The sequence below is a fragment of the Melanotaenia boesemani genome, chromosome 2 (genome assembly GCF_017639745.1).
Source record: "Melanotaenia boesemani isolate fMelBoe1 chromosome 2, fMelBoe1.pri, whole genome shotgun sequence".
NCBI lineage: Eukaryota > Metazoa > Chordata > Actinopteri > Atheriniformes > Melanotaeniidae > Melanotaenia > Melanotaenia boesemani.
Window position 1 is genome coordinate 682126 of NC_055683.1, and position 18698 is coordinate 700823.

Below are 18698 nucleotides of genomic sequence, written 5' to 3' on the forward strand. Positions count from 1 at the left end.
AATTTTTAGGCCAATATACATAGGCGTGGTCTCAATGGATACGTAAGACCATATGGAATTTAAATCCAGTGTCAGAAACATTGTGAATGTTCACATGTCTGTGCAAATTGTGATAAACCATAGGTAAAAATAATAAAATTATCCTTGCCTAATTGTTTTTTTTACACAGATGAAAACATGATAGAAATCATTCTGTGCATAAAGATACTACTGCATGCATTTAGAAACTCCTTGAGTAAAACTGTACAAAGTTTCATGAGAACAGAACAAAGCTTATAGCTTTTATGCAGGTTTTAGTTTGGATAGAACCAGGCGGACTTTCTATTTGGCCACTTGGATACCCAAACTGTGCCAAATTGCGCTGTGTCTGTATTTCCTCCAGAGCTTCTAACGCGGTGTATTTGGTTCTTTGTAATTTCTTGGACATGTTTATGGCTTTTATCCTTCGTTCTAAATGGATAAAAACTTATAATGAAGTAAAGAAATGAACGCTGTTCGATATTCGCTCTTTCCGGTGCGCCCACGTGCGTAACTGCAGCAAAATGACAATGATGCTCCTTTGTTTACGCGCAAGTATTTATACCTGACAGATAAAGTGTCGTCAAGTGTAAGATATCGTTGGAAAGCTCGTATTATGTAGAATTTGACCAAACTTTATTTACACTGCCAAGACCCACAACAAGACAACAAAATGGCTGTGAATGGGAGCATATGACACGTTAGCGCATGACGCAGTTTCACCGTTATGGATTACTACGCTGTGAGTTTTGGTTAAAGAACAATGTGGACAGACTGAAAATGACCACAAAAAGGTAAGGACATAAAATAAGTGGCTGTTTGTGAGAACAGCTTTGGGATTTGGTGTATTTGGTGATAAACATGCTGTCTGATAAGGCTGCTGTGATATGCGACAGTTAGCTTTGTGTTTGTTTTGAGACTGACGTGAGGTGCTTGGCGAATATCTTTTTATGCTTGGTATCATATGAAAGTTCAGCTTTTCTAGTTTCATTTGATGCCCAACATGTTTGGGTGGAGTGAACGGATCACGCGTTGTGTTGCATTTTGTTTCAGGTGTTACTGGTTATGGTGGAGCTGTTGTTTGTGGCATACGTGTTTTAAAGTTGTTATTAAATAAATTCTTTGTTGACTAAATGCACTTAAAGAGTTGATTTAGTGGCATTAGGTATGCTTCTTTAAGACACATTATAAATAAAATATCCTTACATCACTAAAGTAACTTTTTTTACACACATGAACTTGTGTTTACACCTCTTGGACCCACAGGTGGGTCCGTCTGGCTTAGGGGGTTAAAGACATGAAGTTCTTTCATATCTTTGTTTTAGTTTGCTGTGCTAATGGAGACCTGCAAAAGGAGAAACTTCTCACTCAAAATAACTGACCCTAACACTGGAAAATATTTGTAGACTTTGTAGTATTTTCACCCAACTGTCCCATGAATCTTTTGTGACAAGATTTCATGTTCCACTTAAGACTAGGTGTGGGCTGGGTCTTGGTGCTGTTCTTTGTCCCCACTTATGTTATTTCTATAGCTATTGCAAATCTTACAGCTTAGGCTTAGGGAAGCAGTGGAGAATAACCACACCATGGGAGAAACCTGAGGAGCTGGCTGACTGCGGGCTCTAGGCAATATATCCTTTCAGATTTTTAATCCTAATTGAAATAATATTTCTGCTCTTTATTCTATTTGTTTCACATACAACCCCTTGTCTTCGCAGCATGATTACTAAGATGGTGTCTGGATCAGTAACCAAAACACTGCTCCATGAACATGGAGAAATTTACCTGCAACTCCTGAAAAGTGCTGACAACAACTGTGATGATGCTGAAGATTCTATTTAGACTTGCAGATTACAAACTTATGAAAATGAGTCCAACTTAATGATGCATACATAGAAAAACTGAAAAAGAAGTTATGTATTGTGAATGAAGACAATCCAAAACAGTTTGTAGTTACATATGATTATATGATTAGCAGTAACTGCAATTAGGATTCGCGAGTTATGAGGTAACATAATATTTTAAATGTATGACAGCAACATTTCCATATTGTTAGTACCTTAAGTAATTTTTATATTTTTAATATGATTGGCCTGTTTAGGAACAGCTCGTTCCATGGCCAGTAATCTAAAGATATTGTATATATTTGAACTTTTATGCTGTATAACAATATAACTTTACACACATGTTGGAGAGATAGTACAAAGTTTTGAGTGATGGTTAGTTTGATTATGGTGTCAAAAAATTCTACTAAGAGGAAAGATGAACCATCATTTTTTGATTGACTGTTCGTGTCTACCTTTGTTGATCATTTAAGAAATCAGATGATGACTGTTTATCCTTAATTGTTTATTCAGTTTATTCTTTTTTGTGTGTCAGGGATGTATGTAACACATTATATCTTCTTTCAGACGACTGGTCATGATGTCTGCGGGCCGGCAACATTTACTGCAAGATGGGAAATGTCACAGGAGTCCCTGCCAAGGTGGATGAGGAGGGCCTGGAAATAGCTGGTGCAGACATGGCGTCCTGCTGCAAGGCTTGAACCACTAATCGGGTGACATTTATGCCTACCCATTTGTCCTACAGAAGGAGCTGGCTGACACTACCAATGCAAAATATTTTGTATGGACATCGTTTGCAAGTAATCATAACCAAGGTGAAATCCAAAATGAAAAGAACTAGCTTAAAACTAAAGCCCATCTTGTGATGGGACACAGCAGTAGTCATTAATGAGTATCCATACATGATTAATTAGAATTCATTGGTTGGACCACACCTTGTTAGTTCAGACTGACAAGGTGAAAACCAAATCCAACCAGGAAGGTGCAGGAAATAAACTGGTGACGAGGTGGAACAGGTTCATAGTTTTCTCTCCAGGGCAGCTTTGACTACATCAGGTAGGCTGGAAAATGTATGCTTTAATACATCATCAGATTACAAAATAGATTCTAATATATTTGGATATAATCCATATAAAAGTGTAAAGTGTAAACTGTCAGAATGAGTCTCAGAAATGAATTGGCAATAATATGTGTTTTTTTACTCGGCATTATCAGTATCTAAGGAGGGTATTCGACAAACTACACAACCTCCTTCACAAAACGGAAGAGGACAAGAACCACAGTAAATAATTGTCCAGTTATATGTTTCAACTTCATTTTTGTCTTTTTTTTTAAACTTTTTTTATGTTTTACTTTAGCTTCATCTACAGACAGAAGGACTGCTGTCTTCTGCTGAAGCGACACATTCTTCTGGAGAAACTGAGCTCAGTTGCTAGCACCTACACATGTTCTGATGTGGACTCATCTTTATTTGTGTTGGAGGAAGACAACACGAAAATTTGTAAATAGTCACGTGTTCCTTGTTAAATATTTTGGATTAATGTTATGCTACAGTAACATGTATGTGAAATATTTGGTACTACAACAGTGTCATCATAAAGTATTTTGTTATATGATTATTAATTCAGTTTTTCCCATTACATATTAAATGCTGTGTGTAAGGACGTGCATTCAAATTTGGCCTGTCTATGGAGCGTGCTTATAAATTAAGTCATTTAATAAAAGCTACTTCTGCCATTTCACAATTTTCTTTACACACAGTTGCCTACACAAGATTAATAATATCTTCATAAAGAAAGACATATTGTTAGATGGCTAATGTGACATAAAAGGACACACTTTCTGCTGTGTTGTCTGTGATTAGGCACTACGGACAGTTGGACAGGTGTCCGGGAAGGTTTTTCGTTTTTTTTTCCCAGTTGGCTGCTCTTTATTTCAGTTGTAGACCTTGGGCAAAAGCTGTCATTTATGAAATACTGTGGTTAGAAAATCATAATTACACCCACATATTCACTTTTACTTACAGCATCCTCATCTAGCTATTAAGAAGCTGACTGTTTGGCTGGGCGAACTACCAGCATTTATGAACTTTTTTTAATACTTAAATATCAGTCCATCCATCCATCCATCCATTTTCTTCCGCTTATCTGGAGTCGGGTCGCGGGGGCAGCTGCCTAAGCAGGGAAACCCAGACTTCCCTCTCCCCGGCCACATTCACCAGCTCGTCCGGAGGGATCCCAAGGCGTTCCCAGGCCAGCCGAGAGATGTAGTCCGTCCAGTGTGTCCTGGGTCTTCCCCGGGGCCTCTTTCCGGTGGGACGTGCCCGGAACACCTCACCAGGGAGGCGTTCAGGAGGCATCCTAACCAGATGCCTGAGCCACCTCATCTGGCTCCTCTCGATGTGGAGGAGAAGCGGCTCTACTCTGAGCCCCTCCCGGATCACTGAGCTTCTCACTCTATCTATAGGGAGAGCCCGGCCACCCTGCAGAGAAAACTCATTTCGGCCGCTTGTACTTGCGATCTCGTTTCTTTTGGTCACGACCCACAGCTCGTGACCATAGGTGAGGGTAGGAACGTAGATCGACCAGTGAATTGAGAGCTTTGCCTTTTGGCTCAGCTCCCTTTTCACCACAACAGACCAATGCAGAGTCCGCATCACTGCAGACGCCGCACCGATTAGCCTGTCAATCTCCTGCTCCATCCTTCCCTCACTCGTGAACAAGACCCCGAGATACGTGAACTCCTCCACTTGGGGCAGGACCCTATTGCAGACCCGGAGAGAGCACTCCACCCTTTTCCGGCTGAGGACCATGGTCTCGGATTTGGAGGTGCTGATTCTCATCCCAGCCGCTTCACACTCAGCTACGAATCGCTCCAGTGAGAGCTGAAGACCACGTCCCGATGAAGCCAACAGAACCACATCATCCGCAAAGAGCAGAGACCCAATCCTGAGGCCACCGAACCGGATCCCCGCAACCCTCACTGGAAACGACTCTGATTTACTGCCAGCAATGCGAACCAAGCTCTGACACTGGGCACACTGGGATTGGACAGCTCGTACAAGCGGGTCCGGCACTCCATACTCCCGGAGTACCCCCCACAGGGGTCCCCGGGGAAAACGGTTGAATGCCTTCTCCAAGTCTACAAAGCACATGCAGATTGGTTGGGCAAACTCCCATGCCCCCTCAAAGACCCTGAAGAGGGTGTAGAGCTAGTCCACTGTTCCACGACCGGGATAAAAACCACACTGCTCCTCCTCAGTCCGAAGTTCGACTATCTGATGGCCCCTCCTCTCTAGCACCCATGAATAGACCTTACCAGGGAGGCTGAGGAGTGTGATCCCCCTGTAGTTGGAGCACACCCTCACCCCAGTCTGCCAGTCCAGGGGAACTGTCCCCAATGTCCATGCAATGCTGCAGGGGCGTGTCAGTCAAGACAATCCTACAGCATCTAGAGCCCTAAGGAACTCTGGGCGGACCTCATCCACCCCCGGTGCCCTGCCACAGACGAGCTTTTTAACCACCTCAGCGACCTCAGCCCCAGAGATAGGAGACCCAACACCAGCTAGACCAGACTCATCGGAAGACGTGTTGGTGGGATTGAGAAGGTCTTTGTAGTGTTCCCTCCACCGCCTCACAACGTCCTGAGTCGAGGTCAGCAGCCCCCCATCCCCACTGTACACAGTGTTGACGGAGCACTGCTTTCCCTTCCTGAGCCGCCGGATGGTGGACCAGAATCTCCCCGAAGCCGTCTGGAAGTCATTGTCCATGGTCTCTCCAAACTCCTCTCTTGCCCGAGTTTTTGCCTTAGCGACCACCAAAGCAGCGTTATACCAAAAAGCCATTGTGCTTGTTTACTGGAGGTGACCTTGTTTCAACTCTCACCGTGACTCTTTAACAAAGATTATTATAAATGATGAGAGAAGGACAAATCCATACATACCAACTGTGTCTGCTGTCCTCCTTCGTCTTTTCTTCTTTGAGTCCAGCAGACACTGGAGCATGCAGGGAGGAAGATTTGGGACAGGAGGACAAGAGAGGAGTCGGGGAGGAGAACTGGGGACAGGAGGACTCAGAAGAAGCATGGAAGGGCAACAGAGGGCTGGGTCAGCCCTATCCTCTTTGAGCAGTGGATCCTCAGTACTCGGCCCTGGGCTCTCCCCCATCCCAGCTGTTGTTTCGACTGCTGCTGTTACTTTTGGGAAGAAGAAATTCATGCTTGACAAACCAGTAAACAGTAAATACATGGGAGAGTTAGTGTCCAAATAACATGCAAGAGGTGTGTGAATACTGTGTAATTCTAGTAATACCAACACTCATCCCATCACAGTGTAACTGGCTGGAACCTACACACACCTGCTCATGCAGAACACTGTCCACAACACAGCAAAACACTGAGGTGTGTTTAGATACAGAAGTCCTCACCTTACCTATATACGAGTATACAACCGTATATAATATAAACAGAACAAAAGCAACATTGTTTAATTATGAGAGAGTTTTTTAAATCAGCTATACAAACTAAAACCAGTCATGCTTTGGACCATGGGTCTGTCTCTGGACAGATACCATAAACCATGTCATTAGAGCACAAACTTGGGTGTTGTACACAAATTCAACAAAACAGAGACATTTTACGACAATGTAATGAATTAAGACTAAACATCATTAGTATATGAAAATCTCTCAGGTGTCCATGTAAGCTTCTTCATCCTAAACGATGTTAATATAACTTGTTAATTCTGAGTTAATCCTAGATTCACTATGAACTGGGTAAAGATATGACATGCATGTTTCTCTCATTACCGACTTTCATAAATTTTCTTCATGGTCTCAAGAGCATCCTTCATGTCCTCAGCGGTAATTAGCCATGGACACATGCACCATAAATCCTCCTTCCGTTCTCCCCTGGCCAGGAAGACGATGGGATGCCTCTTCAAAAGCTGCCATTTATGAAGCTGTTAAAAGTTAAAAGTAAAGTTTAGTTGTGAAAGTCTAGCATTTTAAACAGCTTATGAACTGCAATGTCCCCCTTTGCTTAACAGTAACCTTTATACTATCACTTATTTAGCGAAGGCCTAAACTGTTACAAGTGGGAATAATGCAAAAATACAATTCTGTTATTGGTCAAGTAGATTTGTTTCTAGTTATTTTGAATTCCACAGAATTATTAAATTTATATGCTGTAAAAACTGTTAATTTCGTTATCACTAATTTATCTGCCATTTCTTCCATATTATCTTGAACCAGTGGTTGAGGCAGTCTGCTGACATGAAAACAAAACATTGTGGAAAAAAATGGAATATATGAGAGTAGACTTCCACCTACACCCTGTCCATCTTTGTTGTGATTTGGTTTTAATTGTTTTTGATTTTATCTTGAAAATACTAATAAAAAAGCCAAAGGAGGAGCAGGTCAGCTGTGCAAAAGCATGTTTTTCTGCACTGTTCAAGTGATTCAAATCAATATACAATTCAATATATTGAATTTAGAGCATAAAATAGTTTTTTTGTTTGTTTTTTTTCTAGGATAAATGCAGCATCACTTCAGCAGCAATGAAGTTAAAAGATTTATTTTTATAATGAGGCAATTCTCTCCTGCCTGTTAATTAATCATAAACAACTTCTGCAGGGATTATTAGATACTATTTTATGATAACCATTTGGTAGAGACAAACATACCAGCAAACTTGTTGAATTTTAGCCTTTTTTTATACTGCTGTTCTTCTTTTGACACTCTTTCCATTCCTTGGAAAATTTTTCTTTTTGTTTTTGCAGCCTCTCTTTGTGGGGCTGTATGCTGCTGTTGACATGTTTTAGAAGCCACCCCAATCATCTTTTGGCACTACCAACATTTCTTTTGAGTAGGCATCTGGAAAATGAAACACGTGTCACATATTTTCTTACCATATACCCATGATATAGAAAAACTGCTGATCTTGGGCATGATTTTTAAATGCAAAACGTATTTATCTAATGCTGTTCAGCTCTGCGGGCGATTTTTAAAAGAAAAAAATCACGTTATTGAGAATATGCAAAATGATGACGTCATGGTCCATGAAATTTAAAATACCTGTTTTGTTTGTGTCCCCCACACCCTTTTAATACCTAAAATACACGTCTTATTTGCAGTAATTTGCAGGGTTACACTAAATTTGGGGTGCTAACGTCCCTGCACTAGCTAGCAAAAACATTTTAGCACAATGTCATATACCGATACTCCTTGGCAAACATTAAATAAACAAAATTAGCATACATTTTACTAAGGAATATTAGTTTCAATAGTAAGAATACTTATCTAATTCTGTACAGCTCTATGATCAACATTTTCTCGATCTATCATGTTATATTGAGGGGATCATTTGAAAATGACAACATCGTGGTTGATGGCATTTAAAACACTGTCTGTCCCTCATTCTTTCCTGTTTGGGCAACCAAATGACGTCTTCGTGTCATGTAAAATTCACGTCTTATGGAAAACCACTTTGTCTAATATGCAGGGTATAAACACTAAATTTGCGGTGCTAACATACCCGCACTAGCTAGCAAAAACATTTTAGCACAATGTCATATACTGATTCTCCATGGTGAACATTAAATAAACAACATTTACATAAACTGTACTAAGCTATTCTAAGTTAAACACAATTACACTATTAAATTGTCAAAATGTTCTATGGTACAAAAAAGTAATCCATTTTAGTAACTAATTACCTTTTCTTGCTCATCTAAAATGCATACAAAAACCCACACAATGACACAATGCAGTTAAAAATATGCAGTATTCTTCCTGTTACCGTTGGGGGAGCAGTCACAGATTACGGTCTAAAATGTCGTAATTGGGAATATGCTCAAACGACCACATAGGCTGTTTGACTTGGAGAACCTGTTGCCAGGGACACGCCAGTGGACAGGCCATAGGTTAGGACCAGGTCCAGGGTGTGTCCTCTGTTGTGTGTATGATATAGACATTAAAACAATTTGAATTTCTTTTAACGACAAGTAGTTTGTCCTTATTTAGTCTTTATAAATCCCTCTCTTCTTCTTAATAAGAATGGTCTGTACTTATTAGTGTTCATTCCGTTAACGAAAACTAAACGAAAATAATTTCCTCTGCGCACATTTATTACTGCACAAAAACTAGAATAGAAGAGACTAAAACCCCCATTAATAAACAATAACTGGGAATAAATCAGAATGCATTTTCGTGGACTAATAAAGACGTGATGAAAATGTAGCTCACTAAATAAAACCTGGGCTAAAATCTATGGACATTTTAGTTCACGAACAAAGGAGAAATGAAAATGATGTGACTTTGTCAAACCCTGCCTCCTCCTCCTCGGCTCTTCCTCACACAACCCCTCTTTTCAAAGCTGCAGTGGGCAGGTGCACAAACACACACAAACACACAGGAGGTGGATTCACGACGAAAGGTTAAAACTAAAACATTAATGGCCATGCATTGCACGGGGCCAAAGAGTAGCTACCATAGCCACTTGTTGGTAGAATTGTGTGTGAAGTTGAATTTATGCTAACTTAGATAGTTATACTGGTCGGGCAACTATGTTTACAGTTAGATTGCAAGTTTAATTAAAGCAGACAGAAGTAAGAGCTAATCTAGGAGCTGCAAGCGCACATCAAACACCTGGACAGCTACACATGGATACAAACTAAAACTAAAACGTACTAAAACAAATAATCTGGATAAAGAAAAATAATACACCACACTTAATTCAAAACACCTTTAACCTACATCTTCATACATGAAATAGTCTAAATGTGTATAAAAAAGGATGGGAACGACTGCTCTAGGAGCAGCATCCCAATGTATTTATTTGGTGACATAAAATGCCCTTCTGTTTGTCTTCGGGTTACCATCACAAGGACGTTTGATTTGAATTGGCATCAACATTAATGTAAATAAATGCATGAGAACATAAAATACCTGCAATTATTTCTGCATAAAATTGGATAGTTTTAAGTATGAGTTTTAAATGGATTGTTAAATATAGTTTAACAATGTTCTACTAACTACTAACAATGTAAAATAATACTAACAATGTAATATACTACTAAAAATGTTCTACTAACTACTAACAATGTAATATAATACTAACAATGTAATATACTACTAAAAATGTTCTACTGACTACTAACAATGTAAAATAATACTAACAATGTAATATACTACTAACAATGTTCTACTAACTACTAACAATGTAAAATAATACTAACAATGTAATATACTACTAAAAATGTTCTACTAACTACTAACAATGTAATATAATACTAACAATGTAATATACTACTAAAAATGTTCTACTAACTACTAACAATGTAATATACTACTAACAATGTTCTACTAACTACTAACAATGTACTATAATACTAACAAAGTAATATACTACTAAAAATGTTCTACTAACTACTAACAATGTTCTACTAACTACTAACACTGTAATATACTACTAACAATGTAATATACTACTAACAATGTTCTACTAACTACTAACAATGTAATATACTACTAACAATGTTCTACTAACTACTAACAATGTAATATAATACTAACAATGTAATATACTACTAAAAATGTTCTACTGACTACTAACAATGTAAAATAATACTAACAATGTAATATACTACTAACAATGTTCTACTAACTACTAACAATGTAAAATAATACTAACAATGTAATATACTACTAAAAATGTTCTACTAACTACTAACAATGTAATATAATACTAACAATGTAATATACTACTAAAAATGTTCTACTAACTACTAACAATGTAATATACTACTAACAATGTTCTACTAACTACTAACAATGTACTATAATACTAACAAAGTAATATACTACTAAAAATGTTCTACTAACTACTAACAATGTTCTACTAACTACTAACACTGTAATATACTACTAACAATGTAATATACTACTAACAATGTTCTACTAACTACTAACAATGTAATATACTACTAACAATGTTCTACTAACTACTAACAATGTAATATACTACTAACAATGTCATATATTACTAACAATGTTCTACTAACTGCTAACATTGTAATATGCTACTAACAATGTTCTACTAACTACTAACAATGTAATATACTACTAACAATGTTCTACTAACTACTAACAATGTAATATAATACTAACAATGTAATATACTACTAACAATGTTCTACTAACTACTAACAATGTAATATAATACTAACAATGTAATATACTACTAACAATGTTCTACTAACTACTAACAATGTAATATACTACTAAAAATGTTCTACTGACTACTAACAATGTAAAATAATACTAACAATGTAATATACTACTAACAATGTTCTACTAACTACTAACAATGTAAAATAATACTAACAATGTAATATACTACTAACAATGTTCTACTAACTACTAACAATGTAATATAATACTAACAAAGTAATATACTACTAAAAATGTTCTACTAACTACTAACAATGTTCTACTAACTACTAACACTGTAATATACTACTAACAATGTAATATACTACTAACAATGTTCTACTAACTACTAACAATGTAATATACTACTAACAATGTTCTACTAACTACTAACAATGTAATATACTACTAACAATGTAATATACTACTAACAATGTCATATATTACTAACAATGTTCTACTAACTGCTAACATTGTAATATACTAACAATGTTCTACTAACTACTAACAATGTAATATACTACTAACAATGTAATATACTACTAACAATGTTCTACTAATTACTAACAATGTAATATAATACTAACAATGTAATATACTACTAAAAATGTTCTACTGACTACTAACAATGTAAAATAATACTAACAATGTAATATACTACTAACAATGTTCTACTAACTACTAACAATGTAAAATAATACTAACAATGTAATATACTACTAAAAATGTTCTACTAACTACTAACAATGTAATATAATACTAACAATGTAATATACTACTAAAAATGTTCTACTGACTACTAACAATGTAAAATAATACTAACAATGTAATATACTACTAACAATGTTCTACTAACTACTAACAATGTAAAATAATACTAACAATGTAATATACTACTAAAAATGTTCTACTAACTACTAACAATGTAATATAATACTAACAATGTAATATACTACTAAAAATGTTCTACTAACTACTAACAATGTAATATACTACTAACAATGTTCTACTAACTACTAACAATGTAATATAATACTAACAAAGTAATATACTACTAAAAATGTTCTACTAACTACTAACAATGTTCTACTAACTACTAACACTGTAATATACTACTAACAATGTAATATACTACTAACAATGTTCTACTAACTACTAACAATGTAAAATAATACTAACAATGTAATATACTACTAACAATGTTCTACTAACTACTAACATTGTAAAATAATACTAACAATGTAATATACTACTAACAATGTTCTACTAACTACTAACAATGTAATATACTACTAACAATGTTCTACTAACTGCTAACATTGTAATATACTACTAACAATGTTCTACTAAATACTAACAATGTAATATACTACTAACAATGTAATATACTACTAACAATGTTCTACTAACTACTAACAATGTAATATAATACTAACAATGTAATATACTACTAAAAATGTTCTACTGACTACTAACAATGTAAAATAATACTAACAATGTAATATACTACTAACAATGTTCTACTAACAATGTAAAATAATACTAACAATGTAATATACTACTAAAAATGTTCTACTAACTACTAACAATGTAATATACTACTAACAATGTAATATACTACTAAAAATGTTCTACTAACTACTAACAATGTAATATACTACTAACAATATAATATACTACTAACAATGTTCTACTAACTACTAACAATGTAATATACTACTAACAAAGTAATATACTACAAAAAATGTTCTACTAACTACTAACAATGTTCTACTAACTACTAACACTGTAATATACTACTAACAATGTAATATACTACTAACAATGTTCTACTAACTACTAACAATGTAAAATAATACTAACAATGTAATATACTACTAACAATGTTCTACTAACTACTAACATTGTAAAATAATACTAACAATGTAATATACTACTAACAATGTTCTACTAACTACTAACAATGTAATATACTACTAACAATGTTCTACTAACTGCTAACATTGTAATATACTACTAACAATGTAATATACTACTAACAATGTTCTACTAACTACTAACAATGTAATATACTACTAACAATGTAATATACTACTAACAATGTTCTACTAACTACTAACAATGTAATATAATACTAACAATGTAATATACTACTAAAAATGTTCTACTGACTACTAACAATGTAAAATAATACTAACAATGTAATATACTACTAAAAATGTTCTACTAACTACTAACAATGTAATATACTACTAACAATGTAATATATTACTAACAATGTTCTACTAACTACTAACAATGTAATATAATACTAACAATGTTCTACTATCTACTAACAATGTAATATACTACTAACAATGTTCTACTAACTACTAATAATGTAATATAATACTAACAATGTGATATACCACTAACAATGTACTACTAACTACTAACAATGTAATATAATACTAGCAATGTAATATACTACTAACAATGTTCTACTAACTACTAACAATGTAATATACTACTAACAATGTTCTACTAACTACTAACAATGTAATATAATACTAACAATGTGATATACCACTAACAATGTTCTACTAACTACTAACAATGTAATATACTACTAACAATGTTCTACTAACTACTAACAATGTAATATAATATTAGCAATGTAATATACTACGAACAATGTACTACTAACTACTAACAATGTAATATAACACTAGCAATGTAATATACTACTAACAATGTTCTACTAACTACTAACAATGTAATATACTACTAACAATGTTCTACTAACTACTAACAATGTAATATACTACTAACAATGTTCTACTAACTACTAACAATGTAACATAATACTAACAATGTGATATACCACTAACAATGTTCTACTAACTACTAACAATGTAATATACTACTAACAATGTTCTACTAACTACTAACAATGTAATATAATACTAACAATGTCATATACTACTAACAATGTTCTACCCCCAGGGGTCAGTCCTTGGACCGCTTCTGTTCAACTTGTATATGCTCCCGTTGGGTAAAATATGACAGAACTATAGCATTAATTATCAAAGTTATGCAGATGATACACAACTTTATGTTTCTCTGTCACCAGATGATTGCAGTCCAATAGACTTATTGTGTCAGTGTCTGGAGCAAATAAACACCTGGATGAAGCAGAATTTCCTACAATTAAATGAAGACAAAACTGAGATTATTCTGTTTGGTAGAGAAGAGGGTCAGCATTGGTAAACACCTGGAGACTCGGGCTCTTAAAATCACCAACCAAGTAATCTGGGAGTGTTGATAGACTCAGATCTGAATTTTAGCAGCCACATCAAAGCTTCACTAAGAAGCTTTTTACCAGCTCAGAAACATCAACAGAATTAAAAGTCTAGTCTCCCAGAAAGACCAAGAGAAACTCATCCATGCATTCATCTCCAGTAGGCTGGATTACTGTAATGGTCTTCCTAAAAAGAGCATTAAACATCTGCAGCTCATCCAAAACGCTGCCGCTAGAGTTTTAACCAGGACTAAGAGATCTGATCACATCACACCAGTTTTGAAATCTTTACACTGGCTTCCAGTCAGTCACAGAATAGATTTTAAACCCTTCTGATTGTTTACAAATCCCAGAATGGTTTAGGCCCAGAATACATCTGTGATATGTTCAGAGAATATAAACCTAGCAGAGCTCTTAGATCCAAAGAGTCTGGTCAACTAGGCCAGACCAGGGTCCAGACTAAACATGGAGAAGCAGCATTTAGCTGTTATGCTGCAAACAAATGGAACAAACTGCCAGTGGAGATTAAACTTTCACCAAATGTAGACTCACTACTAACAATGTAATATAATACTAACAATGTAATATACTACTAACAATGTTCTACTAACTACTAACAATGTAATACAATACTAACAATAGAGAGTGATATGCACCACCTTATGTCAAAAGTAATTTATGACCCTAGTTCTGACATGATTTATGACAGGGGGCGTGACCGTCATTCATCAAAGTGATTTGACAGGTTGTGTCGTCCAATCAGAAGCTGCCACGTCATCACCGGAAGTCCCTCCTTAACCGGAAGTCCGGCCCCATCCTAGAGCCCGGAAGTCCCTCCTCAACCGGAAATGTCATCATCGGCCGGAAATGTCGTCATCAGCTGGAAATGTCGTCATGAGCGAAGCCCCTCCTCCTGTCTTAGAGACCGGAAATGTCATCAATCCGGAAGCTGCATCACTGCCAGGATCCCCGCCTCTTCTGCGGTTTTAGAGCCAATGAGGTGAGGGCCGCGTAACAGTGGGACAGTCCGGCGAGGGCATGTCGGGGCATGTCTGGGAAAAACAGTCAAAATAAGAAGAGAAGCTGTTTCTTTACAGTAGCGGAGAGAAAAAATAATGGAGAGAAGACGAGAAACCGACACTGTCAGCGGAGGCGAAGCGGTTCCAGACGTGAGCAGTGATGAGTTACTGAGGTGCATCAGGGCAGAGAGTACTCCTCCGGTGATCAGTGAGACTGCTGTAACCATCTATGAATCGACGCGCTCGATACCTGGAGCTCCGGTGAAGAGAGTTGTGTATTACCAGCGAGTCCAGATGCCTTCGTCCATGTCTCTGCGCGACGAATGGTCTCTAGTTCCCTACGGAGTGAGTGGCCGATGGGGGTACATGTTCAAGTATAAGAAGGGAGAACTCTGTATGTACCAGGTGGATGGGAGTGAAACTTTCAGAACTTTACCAAATGTAGCATCTCTGACCTCCAGCGACTGGGGAGTGCTAAAGATAGTGGTCCTGCGGTGGCGTGGAGAGGTTGAGCTCGGCTCCTCGGGTGAATATGAGCATACAGCGGCCTCTCCTCCTAAGCGGTCTAAACCAGGGTTTTCCCCCAGCAATTCAGAGAGGGACGGCGGAGGAAAGCCTCGTTTTAGCACCGTACGGCAGTCGACAACCACCACCTCGGGCCGCTGGTTTTTCTGAGCCAGCCTCTGGAGTCTCAGTGATCCGTGGGATCAAGAGCACTTTATTTTGGAGTCCTTTAATTCAGAATGCGGCGTCTTCCAGACGGTGTTGGCACTGCCTCACGCTGCCTGGGCTGAAAAAATGGAAGAAAATAGCAACAAGATTAGCACCCTCTTCCGCGACTGTCGCAACTGGAAAGACGCCATATCGGTTAAAAAAAAACTTATTTTTGTAGACCATGCCTTCTCCTGCTCCATTGGCTGTTTTTCCAGTTCTGCTGTGTCGTCGCCCGCTTCTCCTTCCTCATCCGCGGGAGACGTAGAGAGCCTGGAGGAGGACGAGCCAGACGGCTGGGTGTCATCTACGTTCATCAACACTGTAAAGACGGCGGTTCTCCATCTACTCACCAGCGTCCTCCGTGAGTTCCGGAAGGACTACTGTTACGGATGTGAGATAAACCACCCCAGCCAGAAAGAGCACCAGTCTCTGGGCGTGCTTGATAATGACTACTACAGCAACAACTTTCACGGTCTCATGAGAGGTCTCTGCGCCCATCGATTCATTCCCGCCATGTTAATTCTACGCAACATCCAACGGCAGAGAGACTATTTTACATGAACTCAAATCAGTGAGGAGAATTGAGGATATGTATGAGATGTTAGATAGACTGGTTGAGCAGGGTGTAGCTAAAATAGAGCAACTTTTAATAGTGAATGAGTATTGGAGAGGTAATTAATCTTTAAGGGTTTAGGATAAAATTTAAGCCATGCTTTAACAATTATCCAAGCTTAGTTTTTCTTTTCCTTGAATAAAATGTGTGCTTTTTTTTATTTCTTTATGATGTTGACTGGAAATAAAAAGAATAGATTAAAAAAAGGGTGTTGTCTGTACACCGCCATGTGTGTATAAGCGCTACAAGTTTGTCTTAGATGGTTGATATTTCCTTTAAAGTAACGTCTATTCATATTTTTCTTGAATAAGCATGTATGCTTTTTTTTATATGCTGTTGAGTGAAAAAATAAAAAGAAAACAGAAATAAAAGAAGCGTTCTCGTTTCTCTTTTTCCCAGTAAAACCTTAGAGCTTGCGGAAGGCAGGATGGCTGAGAATAAGGTCATGAAAAGAGTCTATTACAACCCGGCCCATCCAGGTAGTCTGGGTGGAATGGGCAGACTCCAGAGGGGGGTGCAAGATGAAACGTGGGAGAAAGTTAAAGTTGATAAAGTCAAAGATTTCCTAGCGGAGCAGGATGCTTACACTCTCCATAAACCGGCCAGAATCCATTTTTCTAGAAACAGAGTTTTTGTCTCTCATCCTTTAAGTCAATTTCAGGCCGATCTATGCGATATGCGAGCCTTAGCCGAACCTAACGACGGTTTTAATTATATATTAACGATCATAGACGTATTTTCAAAAAGGGCTTACGTGCGCGCCTTGAAGAAAAAAACTGCCGGTGAGGTGGTGAGGGCTTTCGAATCGGTTTTCAGAGACAGTCAAATACCTAAAAAGTTACAAACAGATTCTGGTAAAGAATTTTTCAATAAAAGCTTTGGAGGTCTGATGAAGAAACACGGGGTCATGCATTTTGCCACCGCGAGCGACCTCAAAGCATCGGTGGTGGAGAGATTTAACCGAACGTTAAAAACTAGAATGTGGAGATATTTTACGGCCAAAAACACGTGGCGATACATTGACATCTTACAGGATTTGGTGAAGAGCTATAACCACAGCTATCACCGGAGTATTAAAATGACCCCCATGCAGGTCACTTCGGAGAACAGCTCTCAAGTGTTTCAGAATCTTTACGGCGCGTCTTCAGCCAGGCGTCCAAGAGCGCTGAAGTTTAAGAAGGGAGATCTTGTTAGAATATCCAAGCTGAGAGGAGTATTTAATAAAAAGTATGAGCAGAGTTTTACCGACGAGGTGTTTACAGTCTCCAAGTGTATTCTGCGCGTTCCGCCCGTATACAGACTTAACGATTTCGACGGCGAACCCATAGCAGGTTCATTTTATGAAGCCGAGCTGCAAAAAGTAAAAATGTCTAAAGACAGACCTTATTATGTGGAGGAAATTCTGAAGCAACGCACCGTTGGGGGTGAAAAGCAGGTTTTAGTGCGCTGGAAGGGCTGGCCGCTGAAATTCTGCAGCTGGGTCAAGAGGTTGGATCTCTTAAACGCCTGAAAAGCGAGGTGTACGGAGGGTGGATCCTTCATTCCAGGCACGCCTGCATCATGAATCTATCGAGTGAGGAAGGGTTTTACGTGACCCTCCCCTCCAACGCCAGCGCAGCTTTGTTTAAAGACAACACCATCTCATGCTACACCGTGGATCTGGCTAAAGCCATTGAGCTGAGCAGAGAATGGATGGTGGGTCTGTGCAAAATTGTTTACCTCCGAACGTGGTATAATCTACCGCCGGACTCCGCTTTCATTGAGTTAATGAAAATGGGTGAGGAAGGAAGGTCGGACAAAGCTTCACGAAAGCATCATCAAGTACTGGTTAGCAGAGATGGGAAGTAACAAAGTACAAGTAACGAAGTACTGTAACGAAGTACATTTTTTTGGTATCTGTACTTTACTGAGTATTTATTTTTCTGAGTACTTTTTACTTTTATCCGTTACATTTTAACGCAAGTATCTGTACTTTTTACCCCGTACATTTTCAAATCAGGCTCG